This window comes from Anabrus simplex, chromosome 1 (genome assembly GCF_040414725.1).
Source record: "Anabrus simplex isolate iqAnaSimp1 chromosome 1, ASM4041472v1, whole genome shotgun sequence".
Taxonomy (NCBI): domain Eukaryota; kingdom Metazoa; phylum Arthropoda; class Insecta; order Orthoptera; family Tettigoniidae; genus Anabrus; species Anabrus simplex.
Window position 1 is genome coordinate 1240870469 of NC_090265.1, and position 12245 is coordinate 1240882713.

General features: G+C 40.2%; 1 protein-coding gene across 1 annotated transcript in view; it reads left to right on the forward strand.

Moving 5' to 3' along the window:
• The window catches only part of mal (maroon-like), a 216094-nt gene that overhangs the window by 95685 nt on the left and 108164 nt on the right, over positions 1-12245 (forward strand). The window lies entirely within an intron of this gene.

Here is a 12245-nt window from a genome sequence, read left to right on the forward strand (position 1 = left end):
TTTAACCCTGGACAAGTGGCATTTGTTGATGCAGCATGTGAGGTGGCGTAGGGTATTTTCTGGCCACTATGATTGAACTTGCTCCAATAACAAAATCACTAATTTCTATGTATCATATATTTATGTTTTAGGTTTATTAACTCAGTAGCATGATATTTTATTAAAAATGTATGTATACAGCCATCCCTCGTTATACACATTCTCACTTTACATGTTTTCGCTATAACACAATTTAAAAATACATAATTATATAAAATATTTTAAAAATATACAAGTTAGATTGCAGATTTTTAATCGCCCTGTGGATGTTTCATGACCGAGTGTGCGGCACTGCATGTAGTCATTCTCAAAGAGAGCACTGAGTAGCTGTGTTGCGTTGTCTCAGTGTTGACTGGCGGCATGTGGTCAGTATTAAAGAGAGCATTGAGTTAGCAAACTGTATTTTATTTTTATGAAAACATTGTGGAGAAAGGGAAAGGTGATCCGAATGCTTCCAGAAGCAAAAAGCAAAGGAAATCAATATATTTGAAAAGCTGAAAGTTGTAAAGAGATATTAACTCTTTGAGCACTCTGTAGACATTGTCAGAGCTACAGGAATCTCAGGATCAACCCTGAGAACCATAAAAAGTCAAGAAGGAAAAATTGAAGGAAGCTGCAAAAGTGCAACCAGAATGACGTAATCCAAGACAGCACCAATAAGGGTTCCATTTATGGAGAAAATGGAACGAATGTTGGCCCGCTGGATTGAATATCAAACTAAATGTTTTGTCCCGATATCCACCATGGTTATTCAAAATCAAAACTCAAATCAAAATCTCTTTATTTGCAAATGAGGTGTCTACCTCTGTGGCAAATGGTACACTAAAATACATTATTGTCAAGCACTAAATATTAAATTAACAAGAGAAGAACTTTTTCCTATAATACAATATTATACAATTTATGTTAACAATTTCTTCTATTAAACACACAGCTCATCATTAATAAATTTATATTGTTTACAAAATTCTACTTATAATATCTCCTGTACTACTTACAAATATAGTCAACTGATATACAGTATGTGGAATTACTTCAAATGATACTATACAACTGGTATAAGATTAAAGTTTACATTGCATTTATTTAATTATTTTTTACCCATTCTGGAACCTAAGTAGTATAACGACCTGCTGCGTCTTAACCAGAGCCCCTTTTGCCACCACTTTTCAGAGTTCCTGAAGGGCCTTCACAGCTATCATAGCAGTCTCAGGGCCCTCGAAGTCCCCATTGTACTTCACCCCTACAGGCAGTCCCCTACTTTGGCTATCCAAACCCCTTAGACCAGGGGATGGAATTAATTTATTCACACACATTTTTTTATTTACAATAACCTGCACTGGTCGAATGCCCTCTAACACTTCATTTATTTTCTCTGTTGCTGTTTATTCTCTTCTTGAATATCTGTACAGATTTTGGAAAAGGATCAAACACTACCCCTGGTAAACTGTTCCACTCCTTCACACCCTTCCCAATGAATGAAAATTTACCCCAATCGCTTCTGCTAAAATTCCTTCTAATTTTATATTTGTGGTCTGTCCTGCTGATATCATTATTTTCCAACTGAAGCCTCTCACGGATATCTCCCCATGCTTCTTCTCTTGTATAGCCTCTATATAATCCTATAAGTCTAGTTTTCTCCCTTCTCATACTTAAAGTTTCCCACCCAAGTACCTTTAACATGTCTGATACACTACTCTTTCTCCTGAAATCCCCTGTTACAAATCTTGCTGCTTTCCTCTGCACACTATCTATTTCTTTTATTAGGTATTCTTGGTGAGGATCCCAATTTGCATATTCCAATAATGGACAAACCATACTTAAGTAACTTTTTCTTTTAATTCTTTATTGCATCCTTTAAGTAGCCTCATTATGACATGTAATGATCTGTATGCTTTCCCAACAATGTCATCAACATGACCCTTCCAGTGCAAATTACTTTCAAATCTCACACCTAAGTATTTGTACTTGCCATCTTTTGGGATAACTACCTCATCCAAAGTATATTCAAATTCAGTTTTAAAGCTCCTGTTTGTAAAAGTTGTAACAGTTGATTTACCTCCATTAACCTTCATATTATTTTCTTCAACCCATTGTTGGATACTTTCAAGGTTATTTATTTCCCTATAAACAATTATGTCATCTGCATACAATCTTATTTTTGATGTTATATTGTTCTCTAAGTCATTTGCGTATGTTAAGAAAAGTAACAGACCGATTATACTACCCTGTGCAATTCCCTTCCAAACTTTTTCTTCCTGTAATACATTATTTCCTACTTTGACTTTCTGAACCCTTGAATTTAGAAATGTTTTTATCCAACTTGTAACCCTTGCGTCCAATCCTATTCCCTCTAATTTCTTTATAATATTCCGTGTTCCACTCAATCAAGGGCTTTGGAAAGATCTATGGCTATGCAATCTAACCTCCTGAATCCAATTGATCTGATATGTCCTGCTGAAATCCCACCAGTTGTACCTCACAAGAAAATTTCTTTCTAAATCCATACTGGCTCCTCATGAACAAATTTTTATCATCACATATCCCTCTGATGTACTTTGATATTAAACTCTCCAGTATTTTACAAACTATACTGGTCAGGCTGATTGGTCTGTAGTTCTCTGGTTTCCTTTTATCACCCTTTCCTTTATAAATTGGTATTATTATAGATTCCTTCCATTCCTTTGGTATTACACTATTATTTATGACATAGTCAAAAGGGAAATTTTAAATAAGGCACTATGTATCACCCCATTGTCTTTAATACCTCCCCAGTAATTTGATCACTTCCTGCTGCTTTTCCTTGCTGAAGCAGTCGGATTTCTCTGAAAATATCTTCATTTGTGAATGAGAAGCTTCTTGTTTCCCTATGTGTCTCTCCCTCTCTATCTTCTATTTCGGTTTCCAACTTCTGACAATCATCTACTGAATCTTTGAATTCCCGACTAAATAGGTTTGCTTTTTCAGTATCTGTTAAATAGTGTTCACCCCCTTCTCCCACCATTGTAGGAATTTGAATTCCTTTTCCTTTTTGATTCCTGATATATGAATACAGCTTTCTCCATTTCCCTTTGTGGTCATTACCCCCTTGAAGTATGCCATTTATATAATTCTCTTTTGCTTCCTTTTTCACTCTATTCAGTTTCCTCGTTAGCTGTTTCCTAGTTTCTCTACTCTCCCTACCCTCTTTGATTTTCCTGTTTACTATTCTGCATTTTCTTTTTTAATTTTCGTATTTCCCTTGTATAATAAACAGGGTCTGAGGTCATTTTACCCTTCTTAACAGGTACAAATCTCTTCTCTCCTTCCCTAATGATTCCTTTAAATTTAGCCCAAAGTGTATCCACATTACTCCCTTCACTTATCCAAAAACTGAATTGTGATTTAAGGTAAGTCCCAAATTCATCAACTTTAGTTTTTCTGTACAATTTCTTGTCTTGTGTAACCCTCTTATTAAGCCTTTTTGGTACGAGTCCTACGTCCATTATTACAGCCTTATGGTCTCCTATTCCTTCAATTACCTCAGTTTTATCAACAATTTCCCATGGTTTAACCAAGAATACATCTAGTAAGTTATTGAGACGAGTCGGTTCTTGTACTACTTGTGTAAATCCTCCCTCCCAAATTAACTTATTTGCCAGTTTCTGTACAAGGGCTTCACTTGCAGCTCAATTCCATTCAACTTCAGGCAAATTTAGATCTCCCCCAATTATTACCATATTATTATTATTGTTTTTATGAGTATAATCTATTATTTTCTCAAATATTTCTATGTCTCTTTCCTCTCTTCCAGGCCTGTATGTTCCTATAATTCCCACCTCCTTCATATTATCACAAACTAATTTTATCCCTAATATTTCATCCCTTTCATCGGTAAACCATTCATGTGAACAATAAGTTTCCATCACCAGAATAAACATTCCCCCCTCCCTTTTTATCTCCTCGGTCTCTATGATAGACTGTGTACCCATCTGGAAATACTTCTCTATTACCCACCCCTTCTCTCAACCACGATTCCACTCCTATCACCACATCAGTCTCATAAGATTCCATCAGTGTACCGAATTTTAATTGTTTATTTACTGCACTTTGACAGTTTACCAAGAGCAATCTCAGACCCCCTTCCTCCCTGAAACTTGACTGTTGCAATTGGGTAACTTGAAATTCCTTATTTTCCTGAGTTTCATTTTCTAGTTGACTGAGCCAGCTTGAAGTACAGCTGGCTCTTTCTACTAGTTTTCCTGGTCAGTATTATAACTCAAGGGAGTTGCCTGTTTTACAGTACATATCTTAAGATTAATAAAATCTAGAACAATATTTGCTATCTTTCGTTTACCTGAATTGTTTAGATGGAGGCCATGTTTTGTATAACAGTATCTCTCAAAACTGCTGCATTCAATAACCTGAGTATTCCGAAAATGTTTACAAATTTCAACAATATCTGTATTGACCTTGTCCACTTCAATGTTCACACATGAGTCTCTACTCAAATCATGCCTGTGGGGCACGTTCACTACAAAGACGTTAGTGTGGGTCAGCTTCCCTAGTGTATGTTTAAGTTGTGATCTTACATTCTTGGCGTCGTCGTGATCTACGTTGTTCGTCCCACCGATGATAAGCACTGCATCGCTGCTCCTGAAGTTCCTAGTTGCTTCTTCTATGTTTTCCAGGACACTGCTGATAGAAGCTCCTGGATATATTTCTCCGATTGCTGCTATATTCTCGTCGTTTATCACTCCCGCAATTCCCCTTCCTTGGCTATCACCAAACACAGCTACCTTTGCTGATTTAGGCCTAACTGGGTCTTGAATCTGAAATCTAGGCCTAAATTTTAACCTTGGCACGGCAACGGCAGCGGATTGCGATGATTTGGTTTCACGCGCGCTATCACTTTCTTCCAGAATTAAATTATTTAGGGCAGAAAACCTATTTCTGATGTTTATTTCCGGAAATTCAATTGTAGATTTCTTCTTAGCCGGCCATCCATGAACTACTTGACACCACATGCTCGAGTTTGTTACTGGTATCGGTATATCACTCGAAGAATGGTCAGTCCCAAATTCTAGCAATCACAGTGTTTCTTTTAATTCTTGATTTTCAACTTTAAGAGCCTCAGTGTCCTTTTGTAGAATGTTTATAATTTCTAATGCACTTTTGTATTCCTCATCGATTGTTTTCGGTGCTTCATCGTCAACGCTGTCGCCAACTACAACATTCCGAACATACTGCTCACAAATCCAGTCAACATTTTCATTAGTTTTTATGTCTCTAGGGAAATTTCCGCACTTATAATGCCCACATGAATCACACAACATTCCATTTTTCACTAATCTTTGACATTTTCCACACTTTTCGTCACATTTTACGGTTAATTTTCTCGGAGGATAAAACACTACATCGTCGTTACCGGACGCCATTTTGAAAAAATACTACTACTACTATTCAGACTAAAGCAAAAGCTCCATTTAAAGAACTGAAAGCATCCTATCCAAACCCTGAAGTGCAATGTTTTGTTGCAAGTGCTGGTTGGTCTGAACATTTCAAGGTATGACATGGATTCCATAACCGTAATCTAACAGGGGAGGCAGCAGGAGGCAATGTTGTTGCTGATGAAAATTTTCTTTCACAGTTACAAGCAGTGATTGAGGAGCATGGATATTTGCCGCAAGAAGTGTTCAGCCTGGATGAAATAGGCTTGTTATGGAAACATATGCCAAGCAGGACATTTATGTCAATATGAGAAAGCTTTAAAGCTTCCAAAGATCACTTTATTGTTAGAAGCTAATGCATCTAGAGACCATAAAATCAAGCCCCTGTTGTGTAGAGACCATAAAATCAAACCCCTATTGGTTTATCACTCCGAGAACCCACAAGCACTCAAGGGCTACTCTAAGCAAGAATTGCCAGTTGTTGTTCGGCGCTCAAACAAGAAAGCTTGGATAAGAGGAGCTGTGTTCGAGTCCTACTTCTCCAATGAACTCCATCATGAGCTGGAAGCTCATTGTAAGAAAATAAATGTCCAGGGCATTCTCCGAGTATCGTGGATGCCGATGAGAACATAAGTGTTTTTGTTTCTCCCACTGAATACAACATCCCTGATTCAACCCATGGATCAGGGTATTATTGCAACCTTCAAGAGCTATTATCTATGCAGAACATCCATGCAACTAGTTGAAGAAACAGATGGAGATGAAACTAGTGTCACACCATAAAGAATGCAATTGAAAACATTGGATATGCATGGGCATAAGTTAAAGAATCATGTGTGGAGGGAGTTTGGAAAAAGATTTGCAACTGGTCCCATAATAGAAGGTAGACAGAGCAGAAGTACAAATGATCAAAGCCATGTATGAAAAGTGTGTGACTAAGATAGGGCAAACGAACTGGTTTCATGTAAAAACAAGACTTTGACAAGGAAGTGCATTATCCCCTCTACTCTTCATCACAGACTGGGAAGCAAAGAGACAAAGACCTTACTCTTTGCAGATAACATAGTAATATGCGGAGGAGATGAAATGGAAGTACAAGAATACGTTACTGTATGGAATCGGAAGATATAGGAATATGGAATGAGTGGAGAAGAGTAAGACAATAGTGATAAAAAGAGTTAATGGAGAAGGAAGAGGGAATATTGAAGTAAACGGAAGACAAAAGTTTGAAAAGAGAATTGGATTCCTTAAACTACAGACAAGATAGAAACCAGTAAGCTGAAATGGTATGGATACGTGATGAGAATGGAAGAGGATAGAGTTCCAGAGCGAGTATTTATGGAGAAAGTAATAGGAGGAAACATCAGGGAAGGCCCTGAAAGGTAGATGGATATGGTGAAGGAGAGTATAGAGAGAAGAGGAGTAAAAGTAGAAGAAATATTGGAGGAAGGTGGAGAGATAGATAGAAAACCGTTGCAAGACCCAGAAGACTGGAAAAATGGAAATGTTGATGATGAAGCTGTTTCATTTGTTCAGCAGACAACTAAACACTAAGTCACCTGGGCGACTGCCCTAAATGCAGATCAGTAGTGATTGATAGTTCTAGCAAATAACACAAAACAAGCTCTAGGATAAATTAACAATTATAAGAAATACTCTTCAGCAATCTTTGTAATTAAAATTCCAGTGGAATTCCCAATGTGATTTTACAGTTCTCAAGTACAAGATATACACCGAGTGGCCAAAGGTCATGGGAAGACACTGAATGTGATATTAATAATGAGTTGCTCCTCCGTGAGCCCTCAAAATGGCAACAATATGGCGAGGCATCAACTCTACAAGGTGTTGAAATCATTCTGGAGGGATCTTGATCCTCACATCTTGCACTGTTACACACAATTGGTCTTGTGTAGTTGGTGCAGGGTTCATGGAGTGTGCACCAGCATCGACAACATCCCATAAATGCTCGATTGGATTAAGACTGGTGATCTGGAGGGCCAATGTGTGTTCTTAACTTCATTGGAGTGCTTCTCCAACCACCTGCATGCCACCACAGAGCGGTGACATAGCGCATTGTCCTGTTGAAACATGGCATATCAATCAGGGTACTCTAGGGCCAGAAATGGATGCAGATGGTCTGAAACAATGTCCACATAACATGCACCTGTCAGCACTCCCTGCAGCCAGACAGTGGGGCCTAATTGCGACCATGAGAACGCCGCCCTGATCAGAACTGAGCCGCCTCCCGCCTGGACATAACCTTGTTGACACGCAGGATCCATAGATTCATGGGGCATACGCCTCACTCTCACGCGCCCATCAGTGCTATATAACTGGAACCGGGATTAATCAGACCATACCACATACTGCCACTGTTCTGTGGTTCATTCTCATCATTGAGCTCTGTGTCAAGTCATTAAAGGGACATGAGTTGGTCGTCAGCTGGTGAAGCCTATGTGGTGCAGTTGCCTCCTTACAGTCCTAGTAGAAATGGGTTCTTGCTCTCCAACATTCAACTGGGTGGTGATCTGGCTCACAGTAGCCCATCTAGCGCCCAGTATTGTTCTGTGGAGGCAACGTGATGTCCGTTCGTTAAATACGTGTGGTCTTCCCATGCGGCAGTGTACGCGGGTGGTAACATTCTCTCTGCAATATTGAAGATCCACCCTTTACACTGTTAACCTCAGAAACTCAAATTTGCGTGAATCTCTGCAATGCAACGACCCATGCACTGTGTGCTGATGATCGTTCCATGTTCAAAGACAGTTAACTCGCGACGTGTTGCCATCTTCACGACACTGATGTCTGTGACAGATTGCTCAGCTACACTGCAGCTAGCCGCAACACACAGGGGTCATATACGGCATATTTTCTAATTGAAGACCACTTCCCATGACTTTTGGCCACTCATTATATGAGGAGATGTACATACAAGGTGCGTTCCATAAATAATGCGACCAAATTCATAGAAAATCATTTATTGAATACATTCGTACAAATAATCAAAACTCTTCAAAATAGCACCCTCTTGCGTCAATACACTTCTGGAGGCGGTGTTTCCATGCCTGGGAAGGCATCCTGGAAGGCCTTTTTCGGAATGTCCTTCAGGGCCGATGTAACATGTGCCTGGATTCTTTCAATCGTGTCCCAATGTTTTCCTATCATGACTCTTTTATTATTATTATTATTATTTATTTTCCTTAAATTGTACATGTACAATTTAGGGGTGGTAGATGGAGAAAGGGCAAGCCCCACATACACGGAAGTGCCTCCATCTCCACATGTGTACATAAACTCTACTGAATATTTACATACAAACTTATGTAGACAATTTTAAATTTACATATTTACACTACAAACACTGTACCCTTAGAATAATAATGATCTTGATTTATACTGAAAATATTAGAGTAAGAACACCCAGCCATTTATACTCTCACTCAGACCCCTGTATACACACTCATTCGCAACCACTCATACCCGCGCACGCATACACATTCGCCCACATACACCTGTACTTGCACTCATCCTTCTTGCAATTCTAATTTATACAAGTTATATACATCACATATAGGTTTATATTTACATATACATTTTCTTTACTTCGCGGAGGAAGTGAGGAAGAGGAAGTAGCTTTACCTCAGATGGTATAAGGTTCCACGTACGAGCAGCCCTTGAGTAAAACCCATTTAAATATGAGGTTGTTCTAGCGAAGGGAGGGACAAGAGTAACTCCTTGGCCTCTTTTAACAGAGCGGTAATTGAGCTGCAGGCGGTGGAAAGGGGAGAGGTGTGTGTGATCTGTCAGGGATTTCCTAAGGAAGGCTACATCTATTTGTGTACATAGCGAGTTCACTGGTGGCAATGACCTGGCTGTGTTTAAGGGGATGTGTTTGTTAATTAAACGTTCTGCTCGTCGCTGGATACCTTCTAGTTTCCTCATATTTTCCGTTGTAGTTGGATGCCAGGAAGGAAGGCCATATAATAGTATGGGCCGCACAAGGGAAATATAAGCCGTTCGTAGGGCTTTACTTCTTCCTCCCGAGAGACATCTACGGACGAAACCTAGCGCCCGGTATGCCTTACACCTCACTTCCTCCACGTGTTTATTCCATTTCAGATTGTCCGTAATGTGAATACCGAGCAGTCTGATGGAGTTAGAAGTCGGCAGTTGGATTCCACATAGAGTAGGTTGGTTCTGGAGTGGTTGTTTAGCTCTGCTTAGTCTTATATATTTACACTTCTTAATATTTATATACAATCTATTTACCTCACACCACAGAGCTATACTATCCAGATCCGATTGGAATTGTACAATATCATCACTGTTTTTCATGGCTCTGTAAATTACTGTGTCATCGGCATACTGCGCCATGGTCGAATTTACACAATCCGGTAAGTCGAGAGCATAAATCGTGTACAGGAGGGGCCCTATCACACTGCCCTGAATTACTCCAGAAGTAATTGTGGTTTGGTCTGATTTGGCTCCTCCGTACACAACACATTGCGTTCGACCCACCAAAAATGACCTCAACCATGACAGCAGTTTACCCTGAATGCCGTAGTTGCTAAGTTTTAACAGAAGTCTTTGATGTGACACCTGGTCAAAAGCTTTGCTCCAGTCCAGAGTCACACAGTCTATTTGTGAGACATCAGTCTGCTCCAAAGAGAACTGCCAGTCATCAATGACTTTTGTTAGAAGTGTTGTGCAGGATTTTCCCGGAATGAAGCCGTGCTGGGTTGAGTTCAGCAGGTTTCTCTCCTTGAGAAAATCCAACATACATTTAGCAACTAGACGTTCCATACATTTACAGACCCCTGATGTTATAGAAACTGGGCGGTAATCATCTACGTTTTCCTTATCTCCATCTTTGAAAACTGGCACTACGTTGGCTTCTTTCCACTCCAAAGGTACAGACCCGGTAGTAATGGAATAGTTGAAGAGAGCGCAAAGCGAGGGCGCCAAGGCGATTGCACAATTCTTGAGAATTCTTGCTGGCACTCGGTCCGGCCCGGTCGCGGCATGAGGTCTTGTTTTCAGAAGGCTCTCCTTTACTTCATTCGTTGAGAAATACAGGTTGGTTAGAGGGAAGAGAGGGGTAGATGTTGTCCTTGAATATAGCATGTTCTCTTCCTCAGTAGGGACGGAGAAGTTACTTTTAAATTTCCTATTGAAGGTGTCTGCAATTTCTTGTGGTGTTGAGACTGCCGTACCGTTATGTTTAAATACAGATGGAGCTCTGTTGCAACCTTTACTTCTGAGAAGAGCCCAGAGTTCCTTGGAGTTGGTGTTGAGACTGTGGATGTAAGAATCGTAGGAATCTCTGATAGATTGTTTAGCCTTGTTCCTAGCCAGCCTGTATTTCTCCCACTCATAATCGGTTGGATTTCTTTTCCATTTCTGGTACAGGCGGTCCCTTCTTCGAATTTCTCGCACTATCTCCTTGGTAATCCATGGAGATTTCCGTCTGCTGGTTATATTTACTGTTGGTGTGGTTTCTTCTACGCATTGAAAGAAAATTTTCTTCCAGTCGTTCCATATCTTGTTTATGTCAGTACTGCCGGTGAAATCTGAGGTGAGAACGGGGAGGCGGTTGGATAGTAAAGTGGATAGATCGTTCCAGTTTGTTCGGGAAAAATTATAAACTGTTCTGGTATGGAGTTTGGGGGATGGTTTTATATGGGTCAGTGTTGCGAGGATTGCCTGATGGTCACAGAATCCAGGGATAGTATTAAGAGATTGGACGGACTGTGGTATATTACTTAGGAAAAGATCAAGGGTTGAACGTGTTGTTTGCGTAATACGCGTGGCTTCGAACATTAACTGATGAAGGAATAAATCATAAAAAGCGGAAAGGAATTTATTGGCGAGGGGGTTATTTGGAACAGGTGCAGCATTTCTGGACCACGTAATTTCTAAGTTGAAATCACCGACAATATAAATGGCATCGTAATTTTGTTGTACATGTTGCACACGCTCGAGAGAGAGGATTAGTTCATCGTTCATTTCCGGCGACGACTTAGGGGCGCGATAAATTGATCCAATAAGGAATTTGCGTTTGTTGCACGTCACTTCCACCCACAGTGCTTCGGCTGCTGTCTCCAGGTGATGAACTCGAGTTGGATTACATTCTGGCTTGGCTGCAATTAGAACTCCCCCTGCAGAGCGGTGGGTTCGGTCCTTACGGAACAATATCAGCGAGTCAGGGAACACTTCTGAGTCATTAATTTTGCTGGACAACCACGTCTCATTGACACATACGATGGTCGGGTCAAGGCTTTCAAGCGATGCGTGGATATTTTGTAACCGTCCAGGTCGCATAATACTGCGCGCATTGAAGGCAAAAAGTGATATATTTTTATTTACATATGTACATTTAGAATTATTCACTAAGTCACTGGGCGTATCACTGGTAACTGTAAAGAACGAGTCTGATAACAGCGGCATTTCACACTTCCAGCATAACCATGTACGGGAACCGTTCTTTATTTTTCTGAATTCAGACACTGAGACATTTGCGCAGGTTCGATGGCCTTTTAGCGAGCAATTATTACAGTGGACAAATAATTGATTCCTCCTACCACTATTTCCGCAAATTGTGCACTGTTGTGGACCCGGGTTTAGTTCGATGTCCCCACTTAGGGCAAGTGCCAAGCACAGCAGTGGCTGATTGTTTACAGGCAGTCTGACAACACCGCTCCCGTCCCTTCGCCGAGGCCGACCTATGGCTGCCATCCCCAGACTTTCAGCACTGCACCACGTCAAACCGTTAAGACT